At 43.9% G+C, this 11,850-nt stretch overlaps 1 protein-coding gene across 1 annotated transcript in view; it reads right to left on the minus strand.

Moving 5' to 3' along the window:
- LOC139310059 (uncharacterized) overlaps positions 1-11,850 on the minus strand; it is a 649,177-nt gene that overhangs the window by 548,470 nt on the left and 88,857 nt on the right.

Here is an 11,850-nt window from a genome sequence, read left to right on the forward strand (position 1 = left end):
GAAATGTTTCCAAAAGGCATTTCAAACAGTTGGAAAAAATGTTGGTAATACAGATGTGCATAAAAAAATGTATCAAGGTCACACCACTCTTTCATACACATTCCTTTTTTTAATTCAATTTTTTTTTGAAAAAAAAAATTTTTTTTGAAACATAAACAAAAAATACTTCTTTTCAGAACGAGCCATTGATCTAGTCAAAAGTAGGTACAATTACTAATTCCTCTTTAATAAAAGCTTTATCCAAATCTCCACTAATTACCATCTTATAATACCTGGCTCCCTGCCACGTGTTGGTGGCCCTGCCTGAACTGCTCAACGTGATAGCCGGGGTGGCGGTTGATACCCCTAGGCTTATGGTTATGGGGGATTTCAACCTGCCATTTATCAGTGAAAAGTCTGAGGTGACTCGGCTTCCATGACGGCCATGGACCTGACCCAGTTAGTTCATGGCCCTACTCACACAGGGGGACACACTCTGGACTTGGTTTTTATCTCTGGCAAGTGGCTGAATGGTTTAGATATAGGGGATATAGTGATTGAACCCTTGTCATGGTCAGATCATTCTCTCCTTTAACTTGACCTTCAGACTGCTATACCCTGCCACAGGGAGGCGGAACCGACTAGGTGGTTCCGCCCCAGGTGCCTGATGGATCCTGATAGGTTCCGGATGGAGCTTGGGCCATTCCCTGAGGCTCTGGCTCACAACCCAGCTGAAGACCTGGTGGCCGCCTGGAATAGGGCGGCCGCTGGCGCTTTGGACCGTGTCATGTCTTTGCAGCCTCTGACCCAGCGCCGATCTCACTTACTCCCTGGTTCTCCAAGGAGCTGAGGGAGATGAAGCACCGGAAAAGACGCCTGGAGAGCAGTTGGAGGGCTAGCCTTTCCGAATTTGACCGAACACTGGTGAGGTCTCATATTAAGACCTACCTAGTGGCGATAAAAATGGCAAAATTTAATTATTTTTCCGCTCTTATCACGTCTGCAGATAACCGCCTGGCCGCCCTGTTTAGGGTGACCCGCTCCCTGCTTCATCTGGGAGCGCAGGAAGACCCCTTGGAGGGTAGGGCTGAGGATTTTGTGCAGTATCTGCATGACAAAATCGCTCAAATTTGGGAAGGCTTGGACTCTGACTGGGTAGATGCAGGTGGGGTGATGGAGGCTGGTCTTGAGAGTGTTATCTGGGAGGAGTTTGACTCAGTGACCTCCGAAGACGTGGACAGGATGCTGGGTAGACTCAGCGCAGCCACATGTTTATTGGACCCGTGTCCCTTCTGGCTGGTGCTGGCTTCCCGGGAGGTTACACAAGGCTGGCTCCAGAGGATTATCAACTCTTCCTTGAGAGAAGGTTGCTTTTCCGTTGCCTTGAAAGAGGCGGTGGTGAGGCCCCTCCTCAAGAAGCCCTCCCTGGACCCAGCTGTTTTAGCAAATTACCATCCAGTCTCCAACCTCTGCTTTGTGGCGAAGGTTGTTGAGAATGTGCTGGTGTGACAGCTCCCCCAGTACCTGGATGAAGCGGTTTATCTTGATCCATTCCAGTCAGGCTTCAGACCTAGGTACAGCACGGAAATGGCATTGGTCGCATTGGTCGATGATCTCTGGAGGGCTCGGGACAGGGGTTGTTCCTCGGTCCTGGTCCTATTAGATCTCTCAGCAGCTTTTGATACCATCGACCATGGTATCATGCTGCGCCTGTTGGAGGGTTAGGGGTGGGGGGCACTGTGTTGCGGTGGTTCTCCTCCTTCTTCTCTGACCGGTCGCAGTTTGTGTTGACAGGGGGCCAGAGGTCGACCCCGAGGCACCTTGTATGTGGGGTACCGCAAGGGTCGGTCCTCTCGCCCCTTCTGTTCAACATTTATGTGAAGCTGCTGGATGAGATTATCCGTGGTTTCGGGGTGAAGTTCCATCAGTATGCTGATGACACTCAGCTGTACATCTACACCCCAGACCACCCCAGTGATGCCCTTGATGTGATGTCCCGGTGTCTGGAGGCCGTGCGGATCTGGATGGGGAGAAACAGGCTCAAGCTCAACCCATCCAAGATCGAGTGCCTGTGGCTTCCGGCGTCCCGATATAGTCAGCTGGTGACATCTCTGACTATTGGGGGCGAGTCGTTGGCCCCCACAGAGAGGGCTCACAATTTGGATGTCCTCCTGAATGTACGGCTGTCCTTAGAAGAACATGTGACGGCCGTGGCCAGGCTTTCTATCAGGTTCGCCTGATTCGCCAGTTGCGTCCCTTTCTGGATCGGGACTCCCTGCACACGGTCACTCATGCCCTCGTCACTTATTTATTTGTTTTATTTTATTTATTATCAGATTTATATACCGCCCTTCTCCCGAAGGACTCAGGGCGGTGCACAGCCAAAGTAAAAACATAAATAAAAGCTAAAGTAAAAACTTCCCACCTGGACTACTGTAATGCTCTCTACATGGGGCTCCCCTTGAAGAGCACCCAGAGGCTCCAGCTGGTCCAGAATGCGGCCGCGTGGGTGATTATGGGAGCGTCATGGCGCTCCCATGTAATACCTCTCCTGCGCAAGCTGCACTGGCTTCCGGTAGTCCTCTGGATGCGATTCAAGGTGTTGGTGACCACCTTTAGAGCGCTCCATGGCTTAGGACCAGGACAAGACCACCTTCTGTCACCGAGAGCCTCCCACCGGCCAGTACGCTCCCACAGAGAGGGGCTCCTCGGGGTGCCGTCGGTCAAACAATGTCGACTGGTGGCCCGCAGGGGGAGAGCTTTCTCTGTGGGAGCACCTGCCCTCTGAAACGAGCTCCCCCTGGAGATATGGAGGATTCCGGATTTACGTACTTTCCTCTGGGCCCTCAAGACTTTTTTATTTCAACAAGCCGGGCTGGCCTAACTTCTCCAACTGCCTAATTTTAATTTTAATTTTAAATGGGGTATTTTAATTGTTGGGCCAAAATTGTTTAATATGTTTTTAAATTACTCTTAAATTTTTGTATTCTATGTTTTTTACCTTTGGCTGTTCACCGCCCTGAGTCCTTCGGGAGAAGGGCGGTATATAAATTTAAATATAAATAAATAAATAAATTATAACAATAAAAATAAAACAAAGAGAAATGCCTAATTTATAATGATTTACTCAAAACAATTACCTTTCTATTGTTTCACCTCAATCTTAATTTTCAAATAACACAACTTAATATTTTACATCATTATTACCCTGAATTCTATCTATTCAACAATGCCATTATCCTAAAACCCATTACGTAAATCTTAAAATCCTAACCCAATATCATTTCAATTTTCTTTTCTTTTTTAGCTTAAATGAAGATATGTTAAAAATATAAATCCTTACAATTACTAAGAATATTTACACAATATTTTAACTGTTAATATTTATCATCTTCATTTTTCTATTTATCTCAGCATAGATCTTATTTTACTGTTACTCCCAACATAATCATTTCATTATTAATTCCAATATAGTCATTTTTATTTTAACTATTTGTCCCAGCATATCACCTTCATTTTATCATCTTCTTTTAGCTGTTAATCTCAGATTAACATCTTTAATATTACTGTTACACCCAGTATAATCATCTTATTTTTCATATTATCATTATCATCTTTATAACAATTTAACAATGAGACTTAGTTCTTATATTAAACACATCCACTTATGAGTTAATAAATTTAACATAATCTATTTCTCTTATATTCTACCTTCCCTCCTTATTTCAATTTTATATCTCTATAACATATTCTTCACATATTCATATTCAATGCTTATTCATCTATAAAGACCTCCTTTTTATTATTACTATCCGTCTATACATTGCTTTCCATTTTTAATCACATGTTTATCTTCTTTTTTCCAGCCATCTATATCTTATTTTCTCATCTGTTAGCATATATTTCTTTTGAATTTCAATGTCCTCAATTTACATCCTCCGTAGATCATTTTAGTTCTTTTTCTTACTTCTATTCCAAGCAACATATATCAGTTATTTCTTCTTTCGTTCCTATGCCTGTTGACTTCTTTCATTCCTGCACCAATTAGTATCAATTATAAAAGTTCTGTTATCTTTTCCTTTTTTTTTTTCGCCAAAGTCGAGCCATCTACAGACAAAGAACACCTCCTCCACCAAGATCCCACGGCTATTATCTGTAGTATTCACAATGTTCCAAAACAAGACGCAAGTTACAATGTTCCTTTTTAAACCAGAAGGTGTCTCTCTTCAATCCACAATTTCCATTAGTCATGCAAGTATCCATTTTGTTACAATTATATAAGTCCTATTTGATTCTCTTCTTTTTCTGTGTTTTAAAAGTATTAAATCTGGTTTTTTTTCCCCTTAAAGTTCCAATTTAAAACTTTGTCCAGTCTTTGAACCTTGTCCCAATATTTAATTTTTTTCAGTTGGATCTATTCATCAATCGATTTTCTATCAAGACTTTTCCTCTTTACTTTTTAATTTTAAAAATATCAAATCATCTTTTTAAAAGTCCAATTCAAATTTAAAACTTTAGCCAGTCTTTTAGTCAAATCTCAATATTTGGGTTTTTTCAGTTAATTCTATTCCAAAGTCAATTTCCGGTTGGGACTTTGTCTGATTAACATTTCATTTCAGAATTTTCATTGCCCCTTTGTTGTTCAGTCGCTATTTTTAGCTAGGGGTCTTATAGTTAAAAATATTGCTCCAAGCATTATTACATGCCTGGGTTGGTTGTCAGTCAACCAGCTTCAAAGAGCTCTGTTCTTTTCCACTCTCCTCCAGCACATTTCTTAGTCCGGTTGTCCCATCTTCGTGGCAGCCACCATGGCTGCTGCCCCCCGTTACCGACTCACAGAGACTTCCCACCGACCTCCGAGGAATTTGCCCATTCCTCTTGGTCGTCCAAGGTGCCTCTCTTTCTTCCCCATCCCTGCAGGACGGTTCTGGTCTGAAGACCGGAATCAGTGGCAGTTCGGCAGTTGGGGTTTTCGCGGGACTCATCAGAGGCCGCTATTTCCCCGACTGTCTCGCTGTGATGCCAAACCGGAAGAGTTCTTTTTTTAATTCAAAATTTTAACCTAATAAATGTACAAGGCAAACAAAAACAAATGATAGAGAAGGAGGAAGGGAATTGAAAAAAGAAAAATCATATAATTGCACTTTTCACCCTTTTCTCTGTTGAGAAATTGTCATCTCACATTCTTATATGGAAATTATCTCTGTTCTGTTGACCAGAATAAAAACTTCCTTTGAAACTGATCCTGCTCTGAAGTCCATTCCTCAGAGAAATCCAGTCCAACATTTCCCTTCCATGTTACTCATGTGTGCAGAGGAGCAGGGAGATTTTCTCAATGCCCAGGTGGCAAGCAGTAAACAGACCGTCATGGTAGACTCCCACTTAAGGGCTCCTTGGGCCAGGTGGGATCCCAGGGAATGAGACGGGACCAACAGGCCATGTGTCTAACTTGTTGCTGCCCAGGGATCTCATATCCCACAGCAGATGTACAACGGGAACACACCCGCACATACACCATAGTTTGTAGGGACCCACCAAGCTCCTTGGAGCAGAGTCAAAAGTCCACTTCCTCCTCCTGCGGCTGCATATTCCCTGTGGCAGGTCTGTGACTTCTCTGAGGAAACACTGTTGATGGTGGGAGACTCCCAGAACAACAAGTAAGTTAGAAGGACATCAAGGACACAGCTGCAGAACAAGTTAACCAAGGTCTCTTTGGGGTGGCACTCAATGCCTGATGATTTAAAGGATTAATGATTGCAGATTTCTTGACAACTAGCATTTCCTTCTTCAGGGTGTTTTTCCTCTTTCTCTCTCTCTCCCTCCCTCCCTTCCTCTCTCTCTCTCTCTCTCTCTCTCTCTCACACACACACACGCACACCCTTGCGGACATCGTAAACATCTCAGTGAGAGCAACATGACTACTCCCTAGCAGTCAATAGGGAGGAAGAGAGAGAAAAGGGAGAAGCACAAAGGAAGAGAATATTGTGGCCAAACCTACCTCATCTGAAGCAACCAAATGATTTCAGCATATATTAAGCATGCCAACAATCACTGTGTTGAACCCAGCCAAAGCAAGCATGGCTGAAACGATACAATCCCTTAATGGAAAACTTTAATGAGTACATCATATCGGCAAAGATGAGGGCAAAGGCAGATCTGACTGTTTCCTGCGCAAACCCACATAGTTAAAGTTCAAGTTTTCCCTCCCCCCTATTAGGCCAGGTCACCTTGTCCAATGGAGACTTCTAGTATTGTTGTGAAAAAGTCTTTTTCAGCTCTGGTAAACACCTGACGCTTGACACATTCTGCACAATGGATTCCACCAAAGCATTGGCAGCTTTCTGAGCAGCCCTGACCTAAAGCAGAACCGCAGTTTATATACCGTTAGCCCATTACATTACAAAGATATAGAAACAGGCAAGCACCCTATAGAGTATAGCGTGATGTTGGAATATTTTTGATAACCCCATTTGGGAAGCCTTATTTATCCCTGCCTAGAAAGTCAGTATGGCAACTATGCACTCTGTAAGATATGGTCAGGGAATGTAAACACTTTGACTCACTGGTCCAGAAATTCCTGTCTGATTCTTCCTCTTGTGTCCACACAGGCCCAATTCAGCTTGTTCTCTCTGTTTCCTTACAACAAGACTTTAAGCTCTCTATACAACTATTGAGGTGCAGGAGCATCTCAGAGATTAGTAGTGAATGTAACTCAGTGGTCTGTGTGGATAATCACTGTGGATGTTCCATGACTGAGTGGAGAACACAAAGCGTTATCTCCCTGCTCCTAACCCACATTTCACCTACACCATTCAAAAAGACAGTTACAATGTTTTTTACTAGGTTGCATTGCATGTGATCCCTTTGCAGAAAGACAGTCAGAAGGACAGTCCTCGCTTACCGCTTACTACTCAGCCTTCAAAATGACACTGGTGCTGAAAAAGTAGAGTTACAAGTGTTCCTCAAAGTGGTGGCCATCACAGTTATTTGGGGATGGCACTGGTTTGCAATTATGTGTAAATTCTGCACCAGAAGGCGGGACAAGAAATATTGGATGAAAATTAACCAAGGAGAGAAGCAACTTAGAATTAAGGAGAAATTTCCTAACAGGGAGAAGAATTAACCAGTGGGACAGCTTGCCTTCAGAGGTTGTGGATGGGTCATCACTGGAAGTTTTTAAAAATAGACTGGATAGTCATTTGTCTGAAATAAGGTCTCCTGGATCCAGGCGTGTTAGAGAAAAGTTATTTCTCATTTGCTGTGCCTATTAATGGCATTTGGAATGGACAAGTAAATAAGCCAATCAGAAAGTGGCTAATGGGTTTGAAACTCCCTGGCTTTTATATTCCCTCCCCTAACTGTCACTGTGACAGTATAAAAGGAGATTCCTGACCGAAAACTATTGTCAGTTAGTAGTCAGTTAGTTGTCAGTTAGAGGGCAGCTCTGCAGTTCTAAATGTCAGGTAGAGGGCAGTTCTAAAGGGCAGTTCTGCAGTCAGTATGCAGTTGAAAGGCAGTTCTGAAGACAGTTAGTCATCAGTAGGTTGGCAGTTAGGAGATTTCTGATTAGGGATCAGAGGTAGATCTGATGTATTAAAAGACTCCTTCTTCAAACAGTTTATTTTGAACTGCTAGTAAGTCTCAGTTGTTATAGAGATAAGGTTTTATGGTACATTGATTTAACCTCCACGACAAGGAGGTTGGACTAGAAGACCACCAAGATCCCTTCCAGATCTATTCTGATTGATTCATCTTGAAAGCTGCATCCTTGAATTGGCTTGTGGGCACAGCAGGAACAGGTCAATGTAATGTAATGGGTATGTTTTGTGGTGAGGGAGAAGATCCAGTTTGGTGTAGTGGTGAAGACACCAGGTTGGAGACAGAGAAACGCTCAGTTCCAGTCCCACCTAAAGGGCAAAACCATCTGCTCAACTTTGGCCAGTCCTCTCAGCCCTTGGAAGCAGGACAGGGGGGGGGGAACCCCCTCCCAAAAACCCTTGCCAAGGAAACTGCAAGGCCAGGCATCAAGACTGACCCATAAGCACCAAAGCGTCACGTTTCACTATTTCACTTGATTCAGTTGCAAAGGTCGGTTGCTAGGAGTCGAAAAGGACCTGCTGCCATGTAATCAGTGAAAACCTCTTCCAAACGCTTTGGTGGAGATTGGACAAAGCGTGTTTTTCCACCTCCTGTCGCTAGATGGCGGTCAGGCAACGTCTGTGCCTAGAAAGCCATCCACACTTCAGAGCAATCAGTGCTTGAGCTTGAAAAAGGAGTTTTTAAACCATTGAGTACTTCATTGCTAGAAAGGAGGGGAGGAGAGGAGAAACGCAGAGCAACTTTCTCTTCCGGATGACTCATGGGAGGAAAGTGGAGTGCAGAGCGGCTCTTGTGCTCTTCCCAGGGTCGAAGCAGCAGCTGTCAGGTGAGTTGAGGGCTGCAGGTGGGAGGAGAGTCCGGGAGCAAGTCGGGCTGTTCGGTTCCCTCCACCACCTGGAAGCGGAGAAGCAACTGGGCTGAAGCCTCTCAGCTGCTGCTGCTGCAGGTTCCTTCCCTCCCCAAATGGAAGCCCACTGGTGCTGCAGGCTGTGGAACTGGTGGCTGCAATTTCTGCTGGTGGGAAGCTTGAAAAAGCCTCTTTCAAGTGGAGGTTGATTCTTTGGGAATGGCTTCTGTCCAGAGGTTGTGGCTGCTCCGTCACTGGAGGGTTTTGAGGGGAGATTGGACATCCATTTGTTCTGGATGGAATAGGGTCTCCTGCCTGAACAGGGGATGGACTAGAAGACCTCCAAGGTCCCCCAACTCAATTCTTCTCTTATGGACCTGATGTTTTATGGGCAACAAGATCGGATTTATGTGTCTCTAGTCGTTTCTGGGTTGTTTTACTTCCATTTCTAGCTAACAAGCACCGTGTTTTCCTATTAGTGCCCCCATCCCTGTATTCACCAGGTTCAACTGTGCTTAACCCAGCACTTTTTTAACAATAGCTATTGAATGTTTTGATTGTTCAGTGTATTTATTTATAAAATTTATTGTCCACTAACCTTACCATAACACCACTGTGGGCAAATCATTATGGCTTAGGGCCAGGGTATCTGTGAGACCGCCTTCTGCCGCCAATAGCCTCCCACTGAGTGGTTCGCTCGCACAGAGAGGGCTTCCTCAGGGTGCCGTCAGCCAGACAGTGCTGGCTGGCGACCCCCAGGGGGAGACCCTTCTCTGTGGCATCACCTGCCCTCTGGAATGACCTACCCCCTGAGATACGCACGATATCAGACCTCCGGACTTTTCGTCGGGCCCTGAAAACACACTTATTCCATCTAGCCGGGCTGGCTTGATCCCATCCTCTCAGTTTTAATTGAATTCGGTTTTAATTGGGTTGTTTTTTTAATTTTGGGCCAAAATTATTTAATTGTTTTTTAAACTGTTTTTAAATTTTATATGCTATGTTTTATCTCGGCTGTACACCGCCCTGAGACCCGCAGGAGAAGGGCGGTATAGAAATAAAATGAAATAAAAATAAAATAAAAAATAATTATAATTCTCCAAGCTATATTTTTGAAAAGTTCTTTCAATTGATTCCAAAAGAGCAGAGTTAAAAGAGTCTAAAAGTTCGTGAAAAACCTTTACAGTCACAACTTGAGAATTTGCTGATTCACCAAACAGTGATCCCCCAGCCCTGATGTCAGCCATGTTTCAGTCTTCACTTTATATTTATCCAGCTATCAGGTCGACAAATCCAACTATTTTCCACACAGTGTAAAGATGTAAATTAATTGAGGTCAATACCAAATTCTTTTCCATGCCGCTTCCACTTTAAATCTTTTTCTTAGGGTGTAATCCAGTAGCTGTATCAATGTTACAGGCGTTAACAAGCGTTAACAAGCACTTTCACTAATAGCTTTTGCTTTCACGCCCTCAGGCGCCATTTTCTGCATTTTTAAACGGAGTTAAAATGTTACTTGTGTTGTTGTTGTTGTTTTTGTTCTCCTGATTTGCTCTGCCAGCACCCAAAGTTCAAATTCTTTATGATCCTTAAAATTGTGTTGCTGGTGTGGACGCGATGCCTCTGTCTGCATGAAGCAGACTCGTCCCGGATTCGGAGCAATGAAGGGCTTACAGGGAGCTCACCCTGCAACCCCCAGGCTTAAAAAGACAAACCTGGGGGTCTGGGGGAGCTCTACCCAGACCCTTCGGCTCTTCTCTCCCCCTTTTTCCCAGGGGGAGATTTTCAAGCCGCTGAACAGCCGGTTTTCGCTGTTCTAGCGGCTAACGAAATCACGGGGCTGGAGCTCCTGAAGGCGCGTCCGTTTGGTGATCGTGGAGCCACCGGAAGCCGAAAGGATTCTGTTTACTGATGAGCAGAACCAACAGCATCATGTTGTTCAGGGACAGCTGACAAAAAGGGGTTGGGATAGGTGGACTTTTATACATTCTTTGGGGTTTTGTGTTTGAAATGCACCAGGGGATTGTGCAATATAGTCTTTTGCTATTCTAATGGTCCTGGGTTAATCTTGTTATGTCCTAAAAGTCCTGTCCTGTCCTTCTTAATCCCATCAACTGGATCTGAAGGTGTTTTGTTTGTGAATAAATTGGCCCAGTCTTTCTTAATGGGAACCAAATATCCATGTCTAAAGACTGTTAGGGCTTCTTTCTGCCTTTGTTAAGATTTTTTTTCTCCATTTTTCCTTTGGGGAAATATAATATTCTGCCTCTTTTAACATTCCCCAAAATATTTCATTCTTCCTGGGGAGGAGGGGGGCTTCTCACAAAATTAATAGCGAAGATAAAGCACATATGAGGAAGGAGGGTGGAATGGGGGTGAGGGGGGATCTACAACCTGATCAAGGACAAGCATAGGTAGTCCTCACTTACCACCCCTGCCCTAGAATACTTTGATATATAGATGAGTTCATGGTCGACTCAAAGACTGGAATGTGTCCAGATCCTGTGGCTGCAAAACAAGCCCAAATCATCACCCTTCCACCACCGTGCATGACGGTTTGTATGAAATGCTTGTGCTGATATGCTGTGTTTGGTTTTCGTCAAACGTGTCACTGCATTATGGCCAACCAACTCCACTTTGGTCTGGTCTGTGCAAAGGACAGTGTTCCAGAATTCATATGATTTGTTCAGATGCAACTTTGCAAAGCTCAGCCGTGCTGCTATGACCTTTTTAGAGAGAAGAGGGTTTCTCCTCGCAACCTTTCCAAACAAGCCATACTTGTTCAATCTTTTTCTAATTGCACTGTCATGAATCTTAACATTTAACATGCTAACTGAAGCCTGTAGAGTCTGAGATATAACTCTTTGTTTTTTTGCAATTTCTTTGGCCATTGCATGGTCTGGCCTTGGGGTGAATTTTCTTGGATATCTATCCCTGGGAAGATTGGCAACTGTCTGGAATGTTTCCCACTTGTGAATAATCTTACTCACTGTAGTCTGATGGATTTTAAATTGTTTGGAAATGGCCGTTTAAACCTTCGCAAATTGATGGGCAACAACAATTGGTTCTCTAAGATCATTGCTGATGTCTTTACTCTTTGGCATTGTGGTAACACACACCTCAATGCCGGAGACCAGGAAACTCCTCCAACTTCAGTTTTTATAGATGTAGTCATACTTGCTGATGATCAATTGATCAAGGGCACTTTATTAGCAGTACTTGGTTGCTACTTCACCTCTTTATACAATTGAAGCAGTGATAAATTTCCTAATGGTGAGAACAATTAACCAGCAGAACGGCTTGCCTTCAGACACTGTGGTGCTCCATCACTGGAAGCTTTTAAGAAGAGTCATAAGACCCACTTTTCCAAAATGGTATAGAGTCTCCTGCTTGAGCAGAGGCTGGATTAGAAGACCTCCAAGGTC

Source organism: Pituophis catenifer, unplaced genomic scaffold (genome assembly GCF_029215685.1).
Source record: "Pituophis catenifer annectens isolate HBS135680 unplaced genomic scaffold, rPitCat1.0.hap2 SCAF_2, whole genome shotgun sequence".
Taxonomy (NCBI): domain Eukaryota; kingdom Metazoa; phylum Chordata; class Lepidosauria; order Squamata; family Colubridae; genus Pituophis; species Pituophis catenifer.